We start from the raw sequence: 22,389 nt of genomic DNA, 5'->3' as shown, positions 1-22,389 counted from the left end.
AGCAAATTTCTGATGCTTAAGCAGCAGCAACTCTTGAGGTGACCCCATTCTGTGGTGACTTTCAGAGTTCATCCCAGAGTGCATTTCTTGAGCCCTCTCAAGGACTCAAGGAATGATGTGAATGTTTTAAGAAACTCCTAGTTGTGTTAAATCAGCCAGTGTAGACTCTGTTGTCTGTAGTGAAGAACCCTAAAAGACACACTGGTGAACAATTCTGGCCAGTCCAAGGTTAGAGGATTTCTGGTACTGCCTTATCTACTTCATTATATTACAAATTAACTAAGCTATGTGACATAATATGTTTAGTATAAATGGGACACAAAGAAAACATTCAACAATGGTGGCTAAACTAATTATGACCCTTGACTCTCTAGACTGCCGAGTGGGACACAGGTTTAACGCAGACCATGAGGAGGCAGCAGCTGGAGATTCGAGGGTCAAACCGCTGCTGATAAAAGGTGGCTGAGACCTGCATGGCAGTGTTAAATATTTACCACAGGTTTTACATCATCCTGTCATTTTAAAGCATTTACTTCCACTTACTTTGTTCGGTGCACTAGCCAGGTCATATAGTTTAAACTGATTTAGCAAAAACAAGTGTTGGGACTGCTCATAAAACCACACCTTAGGCAGCCTGTTCTATTCTACTGCAGCCTGCAGGTAGTGAACGAATGTTTGTTCACTATGTGGTTGAATTCCAGCTTTGTCCTGGATAAATTTTACTCTTTTTTTCTTTGCTTTTCTTTCTTTCTTTCTTTCTTTCTTTTTTTTTTTTTTTTTTTTTTTTTTTTGTCTTTTTTGAGACGGGGTCTCACTATGCAGTTCAAGCTGGCCTTGAGCTCACTTTGTAGCCCAGGCTGGTCTCGAACTCCTAATGATCCTCCCACCTCAGCCTCCCGAGTGCTGGCATTACAGGCGTGAGCCACCACGCCCGGCTAATTTTACTCTTTTTTTTCTGTAAATCACAAAAGCAAGGTAGGCTCCTTACAGAACATTCAAATTACATCCAGTGTGTTAAGTAAAAGTGAAATCACTAACCACCTCTGCAATGCATCTTGCAGAAGTAATACCTGGTTAGTCTGCACTGAAGCAAATCTTGCTTTGTTTTTAAATTTTAGCAGATGCTTTGGTTGTAGTTTATGTTGTAGTTTCCCTGAAATATTTTGTCCAAATGTCTCAGATTTCCTCTCTCATACTCATTCTACATGTAATCTCATCTAAAAATCTCTCCTACTACCCACTGAACTGCCTCCATGTCACTACCAGAATTTTTTTAATCCCTCACTTACCTTCCTTAGCCCTTCTATCAGAAGCTTCTATGGCTGTTTCTTCCATCCTGGGCCCTTTGAGAGCCGTCCCAGGCTTTCTCTGTCCTATCTGTCCATCCTCTTCTTTGGGTGACAGCAGCATGCATATTCTCAGCTCTACAGGATATTCATGTTTCACCTAGTGGCCTGGGTCTGCTCTAGACCTTGCCATCAGCAAAGGGCTCTGGAGAAATCTGCTTTCCTTGCCCATGCCGTGCTCCATTCCCATGGAAACCACTAGAAATTGGTGCCTCTGCCTTTCCCTCCTCTGTCCTACCCACTCTTGGCTCTCTGATCAGCTGCTTCCGTGCCACCCGAACCTTCCCTGAGAGGATTCACCCTCGCACCTTTGCTCAGTACTTCATGCCAGGTCCACTAAGGCTTGCCACTTGGTTTGCATTCTCTGATCCACTCTTAGAGTGCAGATCCTCATGAAAAAAGTATAAGGAACTAAAAGTTTCTACTGCTTAGCCTCAAATGAACCCGTACCTCCATCCCACTATTGTTTCAGTCAGCACTTGCTCAGAGGCTTTGATGACTTCTTCACTTGAATCAAATCCTCACTTATATCATTGTATCTTTGTTCATGTAAGAAGTCCTTACATCCAAGAGGGGATCAGCAACCTTTCTTGGACTTTCTTACCATCCTCCTCACCCCAACATACTTCTCATTCAATGACAGCCATCTTATATCAGGTGTGTGACAGTTAAGTTTGGCAACTTGATTGTTTTGAAAGATACCTAAGGGATTAGCAGTGAAGCGCATTTTTGGAAGTGACTGAGTGGATCATAAAGGCAAGACCTTGGAGTCTATATCCCTCTGTCTATTCCTCTGTGGTGATGTTTCCCTGATCTACTTCCTGGCTGCTATGAACTGAGTAATTTTCCTACACTTTGCCTTTCCACCATGATGTTCCTACCTTGGATCCAGCTGACCATGGACTAAATCCCCTGAAACCTGGAGTCAAATAAATTTCTCCTCCTTTAAATTATTAGTACCAGAGATTCTGTCCTTGTTCAGAGAAAATAAATAATACAAGGATTTAATTCTTCAATGGAGTGATCCCTTGTCTAATGGGGATTTAAGCTGACAGATAAGTTCCTTTCTCACTCCAGACAAGAAGTACTGATGTATGTTATGTGGTTTTTCACATGGCTCATGGGATCAAGCACCTCAGTAATGTACCTCATGCTGTCTCTCCCTACTTCAGACTCTCACTGCTGTTTCTTGTGACCTCAATCCCCCCATTTCCCGTTAATGTTTTGATTTCTGGGGAAATCAAGTTAAGACAATCTTTATTCTTTCCAGATTCTAAAATAAATCCACCTGTGAGCTGAAAAACATCCCTTGCCATCTCCTAAGAGACTTTCTGCTTTAAAGATAGCCTCATTTATTCCAGCAAATAGAATTTTAACAGTTTTATGGAATATATCCTAAATGCGTCAGAAATCTCATTTTTTGGAGCACATCTCATACATAATTACCTCCATATAATGGAGAAGACAAGACTTGAAGAATCAAAGTGATATTTTCAGTCCTTGTGATGATTTTCCAAAGCCCCAAAGTGGTTTGGCATTAAACATCACCTTCGTAGCAACGTTCTCCATGAGGTTAACTGGATCCATAAGGTGGCGTGGTCCGTCTCCCTCCATGACAGTTAGAGCACATCTAGTGATTAGTAGACAATAACAAAGGCATGATATGATACAGATGTTGGGCAGCTGACTAACCTTGTTCTCCAAATAAGTGACTCACTGCTGTACAGCAGTTTCTTAGCTGGTGTGATTCCAGTGTGTATCTTGGCAAAATTTGCAAATTACTGCGCGTCTTAGATTGTGGGAATTGATGACAAGTAGTAAGAATCAAGAATATTAAACCTATAAATCCCAGTTATCTACTGTACTCTCTCTGTTTTAATCTCTACTATCTGAGCCTTGAACTTCAGAGGTAGACAGCCACCCTGTCTTGAAACCAGTGCCCCCTCACTCGACTCTGCAGTGCCACTTAGTTTCTATTCTCACAGATCTGCTGGGCCTTGACTCTACCAAAACTATGATTTGTTTTCCAAAGCTAGTGGTTCTGTCTAAGACCCAACCTACTTTACCTTGAAGTAGTTCTTGTCTACTAGCTAACCCCTCTTTGGTTCTTCATTGTCACCCATGAGTCTATGATTTTGAGGGAATGTTTATCTTATTTTATGGATCCCATTAGACCCCTACCTTCTTTAGCACCTCTTCCTCTTTTCTTTTGACACTGTCTAAAAGGCAGTCATTGGCCTTCATCATCTTCATGACTTCTAGTCCCTTGTTTCAACTCTATAAAAGTCACTTATATGTGGAGAACAAAGTCAATACTGATTGTTAGAGACAGAAAGGGTTGTCTTCCTAATATTTGATAATCCATCTTCTAATTGTGTTCAAGGATGAAATGCTTAACACTTTACACAACAGCCTTTACACTTTTGGGGGAATTTTTCTATGTAAAATGACTTCTTAGAAATGCCTGAATCATTTCCTGATGATTTTGAGCCATGAATTATTTTTCTTCCCTCGAAAGTAATATTGAAAGAAAACTTTCTTCTTTTTGATGGTCTTAATCAATACTCTATTGGCTCATATTAAAGATTCTCTTAGTCACTCTGACCCCAATCCTCAGAAATATTTTGATTTTCCTTTCTTTTTAATCCATAGAGAAACATTACTAGTCTTATTTTAAAATTTCTCCTACAGGAAGAGATAGCATGTTTCAAGGTGGAAGTATTAAATATTGTAGAAATAATAATGTCAAATTAAGTTACAGAGCTCATCATGCAATAGGGATTTAAAAAATTCCCCACTATATTTTTTCCAAAGAAATCAATACATGTTTTCTAAAGTCTGATTGAGATAATAAAGAATATTCCAAAAATGAATAAGGATAAGGAGATATTAGCTATGTGAGATTTTTTAAAAAAGTACAAAGCAATAATTATTAAAATAATGTCACCCTGACATGGATATAGATGGGCAACTCAGTGTACAAATTATGTAGTGTAAGCAAACCAAAATGATAGTTAAATATAAAAATGTGATACATGACAGGATACACTGTATATCAAAGAGAAGATTAGGGATTACTCAGAGATGATTCTGAAAGCATTGACTTTGAATCCAAGAAAAATTTAAATATCATTGCAATGTAATGAATACTGTTCATATGGGATTAATGACTTTTTAAGAAACAAAACCACAGAAAAGTAAGAAAATTAACTGAATGATCAAATCTCTGGAACACTGAGAAACTTAAGAAGTTGATGATGTAATCACTTTGAAAAAGAGTCTTACAATTCCTCAAAATATTAGGTATAGTATTATCATATGTCAGGCAAGTCCACTGTGAAGTAGGTACCCAAGATAAATGGAAACACTTGTCCATGCAAAATCTTGTATGCAAATGTTCCTAGTATTATTCATAATGTCCCCAAAGTGAGGGCTACCTATGTCCATCAACCAACAAATGGATAAATAAAATCTGACATCTCCACAGTGGAAGGTTATTCAGCAATGAAAAGAAATGAAGTACCAACACACACTATAACAGAGCTAAACTTCAAAACATCTTCCAAGGAAAGAAGCCTGTCTGGAAACATCAGATATGGTACAATTCCATTCATTTGACATATGAGAGCAGGACAGTTCATAGAGATAGAGAAGAGGCTAGTGCCTGCCAGGGGTTAGAGTTTGGCCGGGGAGTTAAGATACTGAGTATTGTCTAATGGGTATGAGGCTTCTTTCAGAGGTGATGAAATGTTTGAAAATTGAGAGTGATCATGGTTACACAGTTCTGAAAATATTCCAAAACCATCAAATTTTACACTGTACATAGATGAATTGTGTAGTACATAAAATTTTATCTTAAATAGCTGCTAAAAAAGAAGTAATTGAAGAACTCTGGCTGGAAATGCACTAATCAAGTTCTTAAAATACACAGATGTATAGGATGAGATTTACTTTTGAGAGACTGGCTTACATGATTGAAGAGACCCAGTAGTTCTTCCATCTGTCACCTGTATCTGGAGGCTCAGGAAAGCTGGTGGTATAGTTTCAGTCTAATCCTGAAGTCCTAGGAACCAGGAAAGCCCAGAGGACTAGTCTAGGCCCAGTAAGGTCCAATGACTAGAAGAGCCAATGTCTGAGGGCAAAGGAAGATGGATATAGGGTGTACTCTGGAGCTTAGCTGTTCCCCAAAGACCTGCATGTTAAAGGCTTGGTGCCAGCTTGGTGCTATTGAAAGGTGGAGGAACCTTTAAGAGGTGGGGCCTAGTGGGAGATCTGCGGGTCATTGGGGGTGTGGCCTTGGAGCACACAGGGAGGCCCAGATCCTGGTTTTCCTTCTTCTTTGCCACCTGATTCCTGCTGTAATGTGCCATCTCAATGGGATCAAACCTCCAAAACTGAGCAAAAGTAATCCTTTTCTCTTCATAAGTTGATTATAGAGATTCTTGTTATAGTAACAGAAAGCTGAGTAAAACAATGTGTAGCTCAAGTAGAGAGTGAAAACTTGCCCTTCTTTTACCAGCTATTGGCTTATCAACCCTTATTGTGCAAACTGACCAGTTTGCAAAATTTATGTCCTGGAAAGAGAGGGCTTTTGGAAGATGAATTGGCCTAGTTATTTGAACAACCAATGTAATGGGAAACTTAGATTTATGTGTTCACACAGAGAGCCAACGATTAAGGAATCACCTTTGCAACCTGCCATGTGGGTTTGCTCCAATTTGAAGGTCCCTTCCTTCACTTATAATCTCACATTTCCAGTTACTCTTATGTCTTTGTCTAGTGAAATACTCACTTTCTAGTAACTGCCAAACCACCTGCATCATACTTAATGGTTTTAGGTTCAAGCCACAGCTGAGTGGGCAGTGTCTTTATTTCCCAGCAGACCAATGGATTTCTGACCAACTCTGCCACCTTCTGGTGATCCTCAGTTCGCACAAAGTCAGGCAAACCCTGCTGTCCCAGTCATTTACCAGCAGCACTTCCCCTTCCACAGGTTAATTAAGAGCAAGTACTATTACTTTTTATCTTATTGCTACCACAAGCAACGCTGTTAGTGGAGCTACCTATGAAACCAAAAACACTACTTTTGCTTTAAACCAGACACAGATATGATACAAACAGAAACACAAACCAGCCTTTGTCTTTGGTGATGATAATGGGTCACCGGGCAAGAAGGTGGCACAAAGTCCAACAGGTCATCTTCTTTATGATTCATCTTCTTTCTGCTTCTTTCTTTTTTTTTTTAATTTAAGGAGAAAAGAAAGAAAAAAAAAAACAGTGAAGGGGTACAAGTTATACAGATTTACAGAAAAAAATGCGCAGTAGGAAATCACTAGTTAATGGATTACATATTGCCATCTTAGAAATAATTGTTCAAGTCACAAAATTAAAGCTTGTAGAGTGGACATTCCAACAATGATACTGCAAACAGTTCTGTTCAATGATCCAATAAAACTCTGTGATATCATTTTCTATCTTATACACTTAAATATACATGCAGTTATATAGTTTAGAGCACTTTCTTTTCCTCTCTTTTGTACAATGACTATTACACATTTTGGGTTTCATTGCTCCCATGGTTCTTATTGTCTTTTTGGAAGAGAGTAAAACCAAATGTGACATAACAGAACAGAGTCAGTCAAATAAAAAGGGTGGACATAATAGATAATGCAAAAACATAATACAAGGTGATCAACAATGGTTACCATAATGCCTCCCGCTATCTCTAATAGAATTGCCTATATCATTAGTTGTAATACAATTGAACAAAACAGTAAAGAACAAAACCGACAAAACCAAAACATTGGAGACATTGTAGGTCTTCAAAAGTAGATAAAAGTCAACGAGAATGGGCGTTATAATGAATCTCATTATCTTCACAGCTGATGCCTAAACTTTTGAACCTGATACTATCCAGCAAAACAGAATAGGGGAACATCAGTTAAAAACCAGATGGTGAGAGTAATACAGGGCTTCAAATCAAGGTAATGAAAAGTCAAAGTGGGTTACTATAATATATCCTGCTATTTTTTCCCTTTAATTAAAAGGATAAAGATAAAAAAGTAAATAATGGAGTGGAGATTGAGAAAAAAAGAGGGCATAACAGCGAAACAGGGCAGATCAAAACATAACCATTTAAGCAGAATAGTGTTTCACCACCAGATAATTCCGACCCAAAAGTAGTTACCATATTGACTCTTTCCTTGAAATCCTTGAGTACAACTTCGTATACTGTAGCATTAAGTATATCAAAACAATGTAAAACCATTTAAGAGAATGACAGCATTACAGAATATTTAGAATCGACTAACAGAAAATGAACAATGGTTTCTGTATAATCTCCTTGTCTTTAAAAGGTTTTTGCTTATACTATCGTACATAATAAAATCCAATGAGATACAACCTGTTTAGACCATTGGAGACAGAAGAACAAAAGCTAGATGAGACTTCAAAACAAGATGATACTAAATCAGTATTACCTATTAAGATGTCATTTTCTCCAAAATAGCTGTTCCTATCATCCAATCTTCTCTGTCTCATTTCTGTTGAGCTCTTTTTCTGTCAGTAGCTGTCAGTTTGTCTTCTTCATTTTGTTCTCTGCTCCATTCGTTGTGGCCTCCCCGCCACTATTTCTGGGTTCTTTGTATTTTTCTTTTTTTAGAATATCCTGCAATACTTTCTGTAGAGTTGAATTGGTGGTCGCAAATTCCCCCAGTTCCTCTTTATCCTGGAAGCACCTTGTTTTTCCATCAATTTCCAGGGACAGTTGTGCAGGATATCTCAATCTTGGCTGGAGATTATTATCTTTCAAAGCTTGAATTATTTCCCCCCACGCTCTTCGTGATTTGATGGTTTGTGTAGAGAAATCTGCTGTAATTCTGATGGGTGTTCCCTTGTAAGTGGTCTGTTTCTTGTCTCTTACAGCTTTTAATATTCTGTTCTTGTATTGAATTTCTGGAATTTTTATTATTATATGCCTGGGTGTTTCTCTGTTAGGGTTGTAGGTAGCTGGGGTCCTGTATGCCTCATACATCTGAGTATCTTTACCTTTTGCTAAATTAGGAAAATTCTCCTGGATTATTTCTGTGAGTAGCTTTTGTAGTTCACTTGTTTGTGTCCCTACTTCTTCTTTTATGTTCTTAATCCTTAAATTATGGCTCCTCTTATCATCTTCTTGTCTTTGTATTATTGCTGTTTGCTTCTTTGTTATTTTAAAGAAGTTTTTCATTTCATTCTCCCATATTACAAGTCTGCCCTCCAGTTCAGATAGTCTGTCCTTAGTTTCTTTCAAGCTGTTATGCCAGTCTTGGATAGACTTCTTAATTTCTTGATAGTCCCTTTGAACCTGCTTCACGTATTCTATGCTTTCTCTGTTTTCTCCATCAAACAATTCTCCCCTCTTTTTCTGTTCTTCCATTCCACCATCTGTTTTTTTCCTGGGTGGTGCTTAGCATTTCTCTAACTATTCTGCATACTTCTAGCTTCAGGTCGTTGATAACTTCATTCCTGAATTGGTCTATGAGGCTCTCTATATGGTGCTTAATGTCTATTGGTGCGGTGTCCGCTATTGCCTGTTTCTCAGAATTGGGGGCCGAGGAGCCTTTCTTGTTGCTGCCTTTACCCATATTCTCTGTTCCTTATATATATGCAAGCTTACATAGGAGGCCCAGCTTCCCTGCCTGTCAGCCACAGCCTGATCGAATTGCGCTGGCTAGGTGTTCCCGCCCACTGGCAGCGCACCAGGGAGTTGCGGACTAGGCAGCTTACGTGGGAGTCACCCCTCTGGGCCACCGTCAGACTCTGGGATCTGGGTTGGGCCAGCCTACTGGGTCCGCCAGCAGCGTCACGCAGGCCAGGCACTTTTCACCAATCCCGTCCAAGAGGGGAATGTGTGGCTGGAGTCACCACCGCGCCCTGCTCCCGCCGGACTGCCCGAGCCCAGAAAGTCCTCCGCTGGAGTCAAACTGTGGTAGAGTGTCAGTTTCTCTCACTCACCTCACCACAAGTCATTGTACGCCTGCCTGTCCGTCCTGTTTTCGACTCCGTTCGCAGACTCCCGTTCCCAGAGCTTCTGCGCGTCTCTCTCCTTGCCGAGCCGAGGTAGAGGCAGCCAGCCGCCGAGCGGCGGGAAACCCAAATTGCAGCTTCCAATGGCGCGGGGTCCAGCCTTCACACCGAGTCTTTTCTGTTCCTATTTTAGCGCCAGGACTGCATTCCAAGTTGGTTTCTCTCAGCCCAGTTCGTTCCTGAGTCAGTAGAGCATATCTCTACCAGCTTATGTCTCCTTAGTCCGCACCATTCCTGACTTCTGAGCCGAGCCTTTCAGAGAGCCTCCGGTAGTTGCTGTTATCTGTCCGCCATGTTCTCCCGGAAATCTCATCTTCTTTCTGATTCTGATTAATTTCCCCTAACATGAAACCTTCAAAGCCGAGATTTGGTTGTTTTTTATGAATCTCTAAAAAGTTTATTGTGACAGTAAATTGCAATTCATTAAACTATCCCTTATGTGACTTGCTCAAAACAATGTTTTTACAAAGTCATGGAAACCTACTAGCTTAGGCAATGGCATATTTGCAACAGTCTTTCTTTTTGATAGGTCAGAAATGGTATTTAAGGTCAAGATTCACAGGATTAAAAAAAAGTCAACTCTCAAGCTGGGTGTAATCACCTGTAATCCCAGCATTTGACAGGTTGAGTCAGTGAGTTCAAGGCCAGCCTGAACTACATAGTAAGTGCAAGGGCAGCCTGAACCACACAGTGAGACCCTGTCTCAAGAAAAATAAAGAATTAAACAAGAAAAAGATCAATTCTCTAGTATTTGAAATGTCACTTTGACGTAAGCAGAAAATGGTGCAAGTGTATTAAATTGGCTGATTAAAATGAGAAAACCTGCACTTAATTTTCTAAGGACAAGCATGCTATAACAGCAGAATTATGGCAGAAAACCACATCCTTGTTGTGGCAAAACCACAAAATGACCTATTTACCTAACATGCGATTTGTTGTGGTAGCTGAGCTGTTTTTCAATGTTTGAAAAACATGAAGGAGAAATCTTATGGAATTAAACAGCTACTTAAAAATGAGTGCATGAATATATAAAAGATGAATTTTAAAAGAGCCTTGCTTCAAAGCATATTGGGCATTGAAGACAACTCTGGTTTGCTCTTTCTGATTTCTGTGGCTTTTTACCAGAAAAATGTGCCTTTGAAAAGAGAAAGAACATGCTGTCCTATCCATCTTCATGGCTGCAAGCCTGGAGTGTCTGTACCCTTGATCCACTGGTTTTTACTGACCACTCTCCATGGATCTCGAATCTCTCAATTGGGAAATTCAGGCAAGAACCAGCCTGCCAGTTTCCCTGATGGGGGTCGTTTGAAGCTCAGTAAGGGAGATGAACACAGAAGAGATGATTAAATACAAAAGTAATTCAACAAACATTTACATATGTTTGTTCTTCAATATGCGTGGCTTGTGAGCTCTTAATTTGTCCTTTCTTGATGAGGTTTAACATTATTTTTCTTCTTTGGTACCTCCAGTGTTGAATATCTCTTTTTTCCTGTAAGTACTAGAACTCCTGAACATTTTCAGGCATTTATCTTCCAACCTGAGAGCACCTTTCCCTTGAAATCAGGTGTATGTCCTTTACAGGAACAATAAACAGCAGATACTTCTGATAAAACAACAAAAACCTACAATGCACTTAACAAGGTCAAGGCGGTATTTTAAACATTTTATATCTGTACTTATTTAATTTTCTCAATGATCCATACTAGTATTACCTTTATGCTTCAGGTACAGAAACTACAGGACAGGGAATCAGTTACCCAAACTTACACAGCAACTAAGACCTAGAGCTAGGATGGAGCCCAGAGACATGGCCTGAACCCTTCCTTGTAAGTAGTGTCTTTGCAGTTTTAAGGTTTTGCTTTTCATGTTTGAATCTTTAATTCAAATTAGAATTATACTATGATTTCTCTGAGTTCACTAGAGAAAGATTTGTGCTGGTATTGTTCAGACAATTGAATGCAGATATCTTGTACTCTGGGTGAACAATTTGGGAATGACAATGTACAATGTATGTACCATTGTTACTCCCTGATTGACGTGTTTTGAAATTTTATTGTAGTTTTTTTCTGCTACTTCTTTTTTTTTTTTTTTTTTGCTTTTATCCTTGAAATAAAATGGATTTGAGAAAAAAAGAATTTGAATTATAATTAATTGGGTATACTGCTATTAAATATCTAGTTATACAAACAGCTAATTTTCTCAGTTCCATTTTTTGATATGCAAATATAAAATTTTTGTATATGAATGGGATCATTTCGGAGCCGTCTGTGCTATTGCTATGGTCTGTATGTTTGTGTCCACCTAAAATGCGGATCCTACCCCCCCCCCAAAAAAAAAAAATCCTAACCTTGCAGTGCAATGGTGTGAAGAGGTGGAGCTTTGGGAGGAGATTAGGTCATAAGAGTGGGGCTGGTTAGTGCCATTTAAAGGAGCTGAAGAAGCCAGATTTCTTTGTTCTTCCATGTTACAGACAGAGTGAGAATCCAGCCATCTATAAGCCAGGAAGTGAGCCTGCATCAGGCACCAATTTACTAACACCTTGACCTTGAACTTGACCCAGCCCAGAACTGCGAGCAAAACATGTCCATTGCCTGTAAGATTATATTTTCTTAAAGCATCCTGAGTGAACTAAGACAGTTGTAGATGATTCATCCTTGCTCACTGTTGAATATCATTCCATCATGTGAATACAACACAATTTGTTTACGCATTCTATTATTAATTGGCATTTGGGTTTTAACTGTATTTGACTATGACAGATACAGAAGCCATGAACATTTTCTTAATGTCTCTGTGAACAGATGTATGCCTGCTCCTGCTGAGTGTCCCGAGTAACAGAGTACACATGTGTTTCAGCTTTGGTAGATCTTGCCTACCAGTTTCCTAAAGTGGCTGGACAATTTTATACTTCCACCAGTGGTACAGGAGGGTTACGGTTGGTTCCCATTCTTGTTCACACTTCATTCTTGAGTGTAGAGAACTGTGGTCTTTGTTGACATTTTCCTGTTGACTATAAGTCTACCCATTTTTTATTGGATTGATTAACTTTCAAAAAATTGCTTTGTAGAAGTTCTTTATATATAAATTTGGATATAGCTCCTTTGTTAGATACATGTATTTTGACTATGTTCTTCCTGTTAAGTGTCTTAATTTTCCTCTAAGTGGTGTTTTTGATGAAAAATACTCTGTTATAATGTGTTCTAGTTTACTTAATTTTTATCTTTTATGATTGTGTGTCAGTTAAATAAATCTTTGGCTACGTCCAAAGATTTTTTTATTCCAAAAGCTTCACTGTTTTCTTAGGCTGAGCCTTGTGATTCTACGAACATTCAGCCTACAAAAATGGATGCTTTATATGACTCAAGCTAACGTATTTACCCTACCATCTACCTGGAATTGCTTTTCATGTTTGGTGTAAAGGATAAATTTGGTTTTTCTGACATTTAATTGCCCCACTCTCAGCTTTTCTGTGTCACATTATTTTATCAGTGTGGGTCTGTTTCTTAATTTACCTTTTGGTTCCTTTGGTTTATTCAGTCGTATGCCAATACCAGAGTAGCGTATTTATCATAGCTTTGAGTTAATAGGACTTTTATAAATAGATCTCGATTGGTTCTTCAAGATTGCCCTGTTTGCTCTTAATCCTTATGTTCCCATTTAATATTAGTCTCCTGTTGTTCAATGATTGCTTATATATCTTGATGCTATTTCATGATGCCTTCAAGTTTAGAATTGTTGTTTTCTTGCTTAGATGAATTTTACGCTGAAATATTGCTACATTGTCTAGAATGAACATGACTATTTTGGGTATTTTCGACTGCTATTTGGCTAGTAGATCTTTATCTGTCATTGTATTTTTACTGTTCTCTTGTCCATGGTTTGGTTTTCTCTTTCTATATTGAAATATAGCTGTTCTTAATCCAATTTGCTTTAATATGAAAACTTGATCAATTAATATTATTGATATATTTAGACTTGGTTTCACAGCCTTAATCCATAATTCTCTAAAATCATAATAACCCTTTTAGTTTTTATTCTAAATTTTCTGCGGTGTGCTTTCCCAAGGCTTACATGCACACCCAGCAATGTTCATCATTGCCAATTTGGGAGTCATAAATCTTAAGGCTTTACCCTGAATTCTGGGTCATCATCTTATCTATACTTTGATAATGATTTCTTGATAGCTTTTCTGAAGAGAAGGGTGGGGTAGAGTATTACCAAACTAGAATACCCACCAGGAAAGCTTGCTAACATGAGCTGCTTCTGCCCTTCACCTGTGTGACCGGAGTCTATGTGGTTGGCTTAGATGACAAGAGTTATGCAAAAAATGTGCACAAGCAAGTGGAAAATACCAGCGGTAATGAGGGAAACACCAAATCAACTATGACCTGAAGATACCTTTATTCACCCTATCTTTTCCATTTAACTCGTTTCCAGAAATTCCCATAGGAAAGCAGTGCGCAATATGTTTTCCTCAGTCATGTAAATAGAACCTTTAAACTTTAAAGAGAAGTGTAGGGTTTTTTTTCCTAGGAAAGCTTAAAGGTAACATGAGCTTCAAAGACAAATGATTCTGCCAACTTTCAACCTGTCCTTTACATTGTTAATGAACAGAAAGAAGTAGGAGCGTTGCTTTTTTATTCCACTAGATGTCAGTATTCCCCTGCAAAACCACGCCGGATCTCCAGGCTCTCTAGGAAGCCAAATGAAAAGGGGAAAGAGCTTCCACCTGCTTGGAGAAAGAGGCAATCCGCACCATGTCCCCAGCGGTGTGATTAAGTTAGAAGTAGAGATGAGAGGGTGCAATAGTAAGAAAGGTGTCCTTTCAGACAGGAAACCCTTCTGGGAGATGCTGGAAGGAGTCTTTCTGAGGAAATGTCTTTGCACCTAGCTTTGGATTTGGGAATAGAGCTTTCTTCTTTCTTTATCCATTTGTCTTGCAAAAAATCTGAATTATAATAAGCAGCTCTGCATTAGATCATCCGATGATCCAGCTAGAAATCAATTTGCCTTACAGGATGCTTGCTTTGTGAGGTCATTGTGTCTCCTAATTAAAAACAAAACAAGGCAAATTCAACTTTTCTGAACATTTCTTTTAGTTCTGCCACTTTTCATTAACAGATATGGAGACAATTTCTTGTTCAAAAAATTGTGCTTCTGCCTTGCTAGCTACACAAGAGTCCTGAGCAGATATTGAGGGAGAGCTCTTAGATAGACAGTTGTGCAATCATATTAACTCATCCAAAATGATACTGCCTGCCCCCTAACCTTGAAATCTCTGGAACTCAGATTACATTTTCTAAATAAAATATTTTACTTGGCAGTTATGTTTCTGAGTTAGCCATAACATTACTTGCTAATTTATCATTCACGTAATCTATATACAAAAATATAAAGAAAAATATTATAACCATCCCATGTTCTACTCCAAGATACAACCATTTGATGCCATTTTTTTTCTGTGCATGACAAAAAATTATCATGATTTTTAATTATCAGGAGGAATTTCTTTTCATGAATAAAAATTCCTCAGATGTGTGACCTGTGGTCCAGACTGCCTGATTTGATTCCTGGAACTGATGCTGAGCTTGGTTCCTTGATCTGCACAGCAGAAAGAATGATGAACCCTGCAGCACTGTCTTGTCCCTCAGTGTGAAAATACACTAGTGTGTTTGTCACTGTGCCACATACCTAAGAAATGCCTGAATAAATAAATTAAATAAAAAAATTTCATCTTACATATTGCTATTGCTATTCATTGCAAACTTCCCCCTTCTAAAAAATTACTGTTAAGAGTGATATAGGGGAATGAAACTCCTATGAGTTCATGTTCTCTAAAATCGAAGAATGAATTTTAGGAACAATAGAGGTTAAAAGTACAATATATTTACTGAGAGAAAGAAAACTTCTGTCTGAGAGAGACAGAAGGGGTCGTAAGCAGGTTGCTAGGGACTCTGTCTTTTCTAGGGACTCGTATAGAGTAAAATCATGAGGTTAGATGTGTCCAAGGTTGGGAAAAATGGGAACTCACAAGGTAGGCATAATGTGGGACAGAACTGTGGTCAACCAACAAGATTAATTGCTTAGGTGAAATTGATTAAATTAGGAGCAAACGGGGGAGCGAGTCATGTAGTAAGCCGGCATGCTTAGCAGCAGTGACCCTTCCTGTAGGGGGTGGGATGCTGACTCCTGACTCTCTCAGGGTGATAGAGAACTATTTGGGCTATCAATCCTTAGGATGTGGTTGTATTTGCTTTCCCTTTTTTCTTGCGATCTGGCCCATAGCAGATCTGGCCCACAGCAAGGCTGCAAGGTATCTGAACTTCTGCACTGGCCCCTTTGAGGGCTCAGCCTACAATATTTCTAAGTAACTCAGCTGCCTGTAATGAAAGTTTGGACTACAGAAAGAACTATAAATAAAGAATATAAAAATCACATATAATTGCACTACCCAGATAGAGATGAACCCCTAGAAATGAGCCAGCGTGGTGATTTTGTTGCTGCTGTTGATCCAAATGAAGACCCTAATACCAAACAGTTCTGTTTGCTGCTTTATGACTTACCAAAACCTCAAAAAAAAAAAAAAAAACTCAGTTAATTGGCTGAAAAAAATTTTATTTGATAGATACAGTGTAGTTAACTACTTCCCCATGGCTGGATGTTTAGGAGGAAGTGACATCCTACACAGTGTGAGCAGATCCCACACTGATACATGAAAGAGAGGACCGTGGGGGCTGGGGAGAGATGTGCATGCAAAGAACAGACTTGGTAGGAGAAGCTGTGACTTGAGAAACAAGTTGGGGTGATGGGGAATAGTAAGACTTGATGAATAAGGGAATAATGGATAGAGGAGGGCAGTTTTCTAGCTGAGAAATTGGGCGGTGGATGGTTCCAAGAAGTGATCTCCATTTAAAAGCAAGCAGTCTTTATTCTGACATTTGCTATCTCATTTGTTAGAATCACAGGAGTTGAGGAGTTGGAGAGTTGAGAAAGAGGGAGAGATCTTTACCCAGTCCTCTTATTTATTTATTTATTTTTATCTTTTTGAGGCCAGGTCTCACTCACTATGCAGTTCAGGCTGGCCTTGAACTCACTTTGTAGCCCAGGCTGGCCTTGAGCTCACAGCAATCCTTCTGCCTCAGGTTCCTCAGTGCTGGGATTATAGGTGCCACCACTCCTGGCAGAGTGTCCTCGTTTTATCCATGTCAGAGGAGGCCTCTGTCACTGCTCTGCCTGTAGACACCTGGAATCTTTATTTTTTACTTAGCACATGTTCATAGAACATAATGGTCACAGGCATTGGGAGTTGAGACACATATGTAACACATCTTAATTCCTTTTTCATACCCTCCTGTCTGACCTCTTGATCCACTTCCCTTTTGCAATCACCTTGAGTTTTCTTTGGAGCCACCACTTCCTCTTTGTGTAGTAGCTCTGAATCTTTCAAAACCCAGGGAAAGTGATGGCTGTTTAGTTGGCTGCCCGGAGAGGCCCACTTGGCAAAGACATGGGGCCTGGAGTCTGAGGCTTGCTAATGGACACTGACCAGGCAAACTTAGGCAGGCCCCGGCCCTGGGCACCTCCCTCAAGCCAAAAGCTTCAGGCCAAAGGCCAAGCCAGGGAGCCCTGGAGCTCATATAGCTGAGTCCTGGGATTCCTGCGGGCTTGGCAGGAGCATGTATGACCCCATCTCTGCTCCAGCGCATGTGTGGTGAGCAGTAGCTTAACAGCATAATGCTGGCTGAAGAGATAAAGTTTTAAATGTAAATAGAAGGGTTACCCAGCTGCCTAAAATAACTGGAAGGCAAATATAAATGTAGCTCTTGGATCTTGCAGGCACAGCTTGGAACAGGAGGGAGAAAAGAACCCTGGCATTCAGGTGACTTTCCCACCAGCCAGGGCCTGAGGCCTTGTTAGTGTGCTGGCAGCATGTTCTCTTGCAGCCCTAGCCCCACTCCTAGTGTGGACGCTGAGCTGGGAAAGGTGGGCAAAGCCAAGCCCCTTCTTGGCAGATGGACAGAAAAGGCTCCACGCCAAGCTCTCTGGATGAGCTGGCCCTTAATGGGCACTGTCTTCTCCCCTGAGAGCTGTGGGGCTCACTTGTACTTTATTTTTGTCACTTGTTTTATGCTCCGATGCAGTCAATATGGCTGCAATCACAGACAATTACACAGTTCCACTGTTTCCTGCGGAACCTTCATAATCAGCCACATACTCCCACCGTGAAGCGAGGTCCCAACCAATTAACACCAAACACAGATTTTCCAAGAGGGGCCCATCCCCAGCCACACTTCTTTGTGAAATGTGTTATGATTTTCTGCGTCACTGGATGGCTGTTGATATAATGGGAGAGATGCCTGAAACTCAAATCAGTTGTTTCAGTGATTTAACATTTTGGGGGGATATGTGGATTCTTGGCTATTGTGCTGAACCCAGACATACAAAGGGCCACTGTTTGCAGCTATGAGGTATACAGTCGTGTCCACTGATGTGCCCCCACATCCATCCCTGCTTGCAGTTAAAAAATACAAGAGCTGGACATGGTGGTGCACACCTGTAACCTCAAAACTCTGGGAGGCTGAGGCAGAGGATCTCAAGTTTTAAGTCAAGACAGGGTAACTTAGCGACTTAATGACACTGTCTCAAAAATCAAAAATTTAAAAAGATCTGAAGAGGTAGCTCAGAATGAAGACGCTGAGTTCAATTCTCAATACTGAAAACAACAGCAGAAAATGTTTTAAGCACACCTTCTTCCCAATACAAACTTACTTCTATATAAATTATTCACTACCCTGTTGCCAGATATTATCACAGATAAAGATTAAAATGTGTGCTGTGACTTGTTCTATGATTGAAATAATTAATAAGATAAATTGTTATCTCAATATGTTTCCAAATCATCTCTGGTATTAACATAACTTTTTGTTGGCGTAAGATTTGGATGATTATAGACATGGTAAAAAAGACCAAAAAATTAAAAACCATCGAAAGTTAAAGAAAACAAAAAACTGGTGATGTAAATATAGTTTAAGTTAATTTGATATAGTTTATCTTTCTATTGATAACTGAAAGCGACATTTTAAAAGGATCTCTTTCAATACATAATGATGAGCAATTTAATAGTAATTAAATTTTTTTCTATTAGTAGTGATTGGATTCCTCAAGGGGAGCTGGTGCATGCACAAAACAATCTGAATTCTTTTTACAGCCTCTTTTGGTCCCCTGAATCTTTCCTCTCTCCATCTCTTATTTTTCTTACCATTTGCAAAAGATCTAACCCCCTGTTTCCTAATACCTTTTGTTTTGCTCTTTAATTTATTTATATTTTGGGTTTCTTATATTACTCATGCAATATTTAAGCTTGTATGTATGATTAATGTCACTTAACAAGGTACACCATTTTCTCACAAATGACTCAAATGTATTCTTTATGGCAGAGTACTATTCCATTGTGTATAAATACTATAATTTCTTTATCCACTCATCTGCTCCTGAGATATAGTCCAAAACTCCAAAATTTATCTATGAGTTTGCTTTATATAAAGTGGTTATACATGTATTACTGTAATGTCTTTAACTCTTTTTAGAAAATACCTAGAAGGGGAATATCTGGGTTGAATGAAATTTCTAGTTTTAGTTTTTTGAGAAATCTGCATACTAATTTCTGTAACGGTTGGGCTACTTTACATTCCCAATTCAAAGGTAATTAAAAAATGGAAAACTTATAAAAATATCCTGAGTTTTTTAGATATTAAATGATGTCTAGAATCCTTTACAGTTCTAAACTGCTCAAGTTGACACGATGTATAAACCATAACAAATGACTTTCTATATTTTTGTGGTTTGGGGAATTGAACTCATGGCCTTGCACATGCTATACCAGTTTTCACTGATTCCTGTTCTCAGAGCTTTTCCGCGTCTCTCTCCCTGCCAAGCCGATGCAGACGCAGCCGCCGCGTGGCGGGAAACCCAAATCGCGGCTTCCAATGGCGCGGGCTCCAGCTTCCACACTGAGGCTTTATCTGTTCCTGTTATAGCACCAGGATTGCATTCCCAGTTGGTTTCTCTCAGCCCAGTTCGTTCTTGAGTCAGCAGGGCATATCTCCTCTTGCTTAGGATTCCTCACTCCGCACCATTCCTGGATTCTAAGCTGGGTCTCTCAGAGAGCCTCCGTAGCTGCTGCTGTCTGTCTGCCATGTTCTCCCAGAAGCCATGGTAACTCCAGAGAGACATTTGGCCTGAACAGCTTCACCACCACTGCCTCTGGCTCCACCTCCATGCTCTCCACCACGAATGCAGGGACTGAAGCACCAGTCACCACTGCAGGTCTTGAAGACAAAGACTCAGCCAACCATGGCAGGAACAGAACGCAAGGTAAGCAGTGGAGTCCTCAGCTCCCTTGGCCAGCAGGGGCAAAGAAACAGCCCTAGGCAGCCTGAGTTTTTGGAGGTTTCAGTCCACACTCAGTTCACTCCAAGGTAGCCGGGCGTGGCTGGGCTGCAGTTCATGGTGGCTGCCGAAACGTGGACTTTTAAACATGGTATTGGATGCTAAGAAATGAAACAAAAATCAATTAAAATTACATTGTATTTAATACACAGGATTCATAGTCACAGAATGTGGCTACAACTCTTCAGAAGAGATGGAATGCAAATTAAAATGTAGTTATGTAAGAATACAAAGATCCTCTTTAATAAGCTATACACTGTATTTTTAAAAGCAAAATTTAAACTTGAAGAATAAAACTTAAAAAATAAAATTTATAAAATAAGAACACAGAAACATTTTCATTTACATTTGAAAAATTTCTCTTGGTTAATTGTTACTGTACTTTTTTTTTTTTTTTTTAAGAATTTTACAGTGCTGGGGATATAGCTCAGTGGCACAGACGCTTGCCTGGCAAGTGTGAGGTCGTGAGTTCAATCCCTGGTACCAAAAAAAACCAAACCAAAACAAAACAAAAAAAAAAAACAACCCCAAAAAACGAAGTAGTAGTACATTCTAAAAAAAAATTAAAAAGCTACAATGACACAAATCACTGGGGCTGGGGATTTAGCTCAGCTGCATAAGCACCTGCCTAGCAAGTGCGAGGTTGTGAGTTCGATCCCCAGTACAAAAAAAAAAAAAAGAATTTTACAAAGTATACCATACTCAGAAGGCAAAAAGCAAAGAAATGAATTTTCGGTAACTCTGTTATCAACAGATTAACAACATACATGGTGTGTGTGCGTGTGTGTTTTCAAGTTTAGAGAAAAAGACTAGATTCATCCTTTGAGCAAACAACCTTTTTTTAGATTGAGCTCAAATGGCAAAGAATGTTTGGGTCCATTTCTCTATGGCCTGCTCCAAGTGAAGAGGAAATAGGATTTGGGTTTATTTTCACTGATGTACAATTGTTATGGTCTATGTCTATCTATCCTCCTAGAGCCTCCTGTCATCATAGGCAAGGCCTTTGGAAGGTGACTGGATAATAGGGGTGAAATAACTGCCTTGCTGTTAGGAGGCTCCAGCCCACAGAAGGAGGTGGGTCACTGTGGCCATGACTGGAAGGATCCGGCTCCCTCCTAAGCTCCTCCCTTCACTCTCTCTGCTTCCTGTCGGCCATGCTGTAAGCATCTCTCCCCGACCTTGCTCTCCTGCCATGTGGTCCTTCCTTGGAGCCAGCCAACTATGGACTAGAAAAAGAAACTTCTTTTCCTTTTAACTTACTGGTATTGAGTATGGTATTTGTCCCTGTGACCAGAAAAGGAACCAAAACAACAATGTAGCTGTGCACACATATTTTAAAAGAACCAAACTGTTGCTGAGGTTGAACACCAACAGAAAGCTATTGTCCTCTGGGGTACCCAGCCTCCAGTTCCAACCCAACTCCTTCTCTGCCAGTGACAGAGTCCCAAGAGTTGGCCCAGCATTTGTATCTTCTTGTGTTGGTCTTGCCAGTAGAGCTTCCCCATCCTCAGTGCCTCCCATTATCTTCTGTGAGGCAGGATGTGTCCTGGAATGAGCACAGTTTTGGGGTACAGATAGATTGATCTTGTCATGCTGGCCACTGACTCCATGTCTGGAGACTAGCAGGTCTCATGAGATAACCTGAGTGAAACAGCTGGCAGGATGCTTGGCTATCCTTAGCAGATACAAAGTAAAATCCCATTTTTGTAGACTTCTAGGATTCAAGTGGGTCTAAACTGATTTGCATGACCTTGGATAAGTCATATGACTTCTCTAAACCTCTGTGTTTCCATATGTAAAATGGGTTCTTTATGCTCCTGAAGATGGTACAAGTGTAATTAATTGATAAGGCATTAAATGAATTGTGCTGATGTGTCTTTTAACACTTTTCAAAATTAACCTGGTAAGAAAATACTGTACTTCCATAAATGAAGACACCAACGTTCATGCAGGTTAAAGTGAAATCTTACAGGTAGTATGTGACCAAAATATTATAATTCTAATGCTATCTTCAAATGTTATACTTAGATACTAGTACCCAATGTTAGTTAGTACACTCAAATGTTATATTATAGCAGTAGTCTTCACATATTAATTGCTGTCACGCCCAAATATTATACGAAAGTGCTTTTATTCATTCTCATGTTATAATTTAGGTCTAGAATGCCCCCAAACTGTCATGTGTTCAGAGGTGGGCTTTTAGTAGGTAATTGGGCCATGGTGTGCTGCATACATCAGTGTAACGATCCATTGATGAGTTTGTAGATAAATGTGCTACTTGGAGGTAGGGCCTGCCTGGAAGAGGTGTGTCATTGGGGTGTGCCTGCTCTCTTTATTCTTTGCTTTTTGGCTACCACGAGTTGAGCAGCTTTCCGCTGCCAATTTCTGCTTTGGAGCCAGTCAGTCATGGACGGACCCACCCCCCCAAAACCGTGAGCTGAATTAATCTCTCATTTAAATTGTGGGTATCAGGTATTTTGTGTCAGTCATGGGAAAGCTGGTTAACACAACTCAAGTATTATAATAA

Source organism: Cavia porcellus, unplaced genomic scaffold (genome assembly GCF_034190915.1).
Source record: "Cavia porcellus strain 051 isolate PalLab524CR breed Dunkin Hartley unplaced genomic scaffold, mCavPor4.1 scaffold_7, whole genome shotgun sequence".
In the NCBI taxonomy this organism is placed as follows: Eukaryota; Metazoa; Chordata; class Mammalia; order Rodentia; family Caviidae; genus Cavia; species Cavia porcellus.
This window is presented reverse-complemented; position numbering follows the sequence as displayed.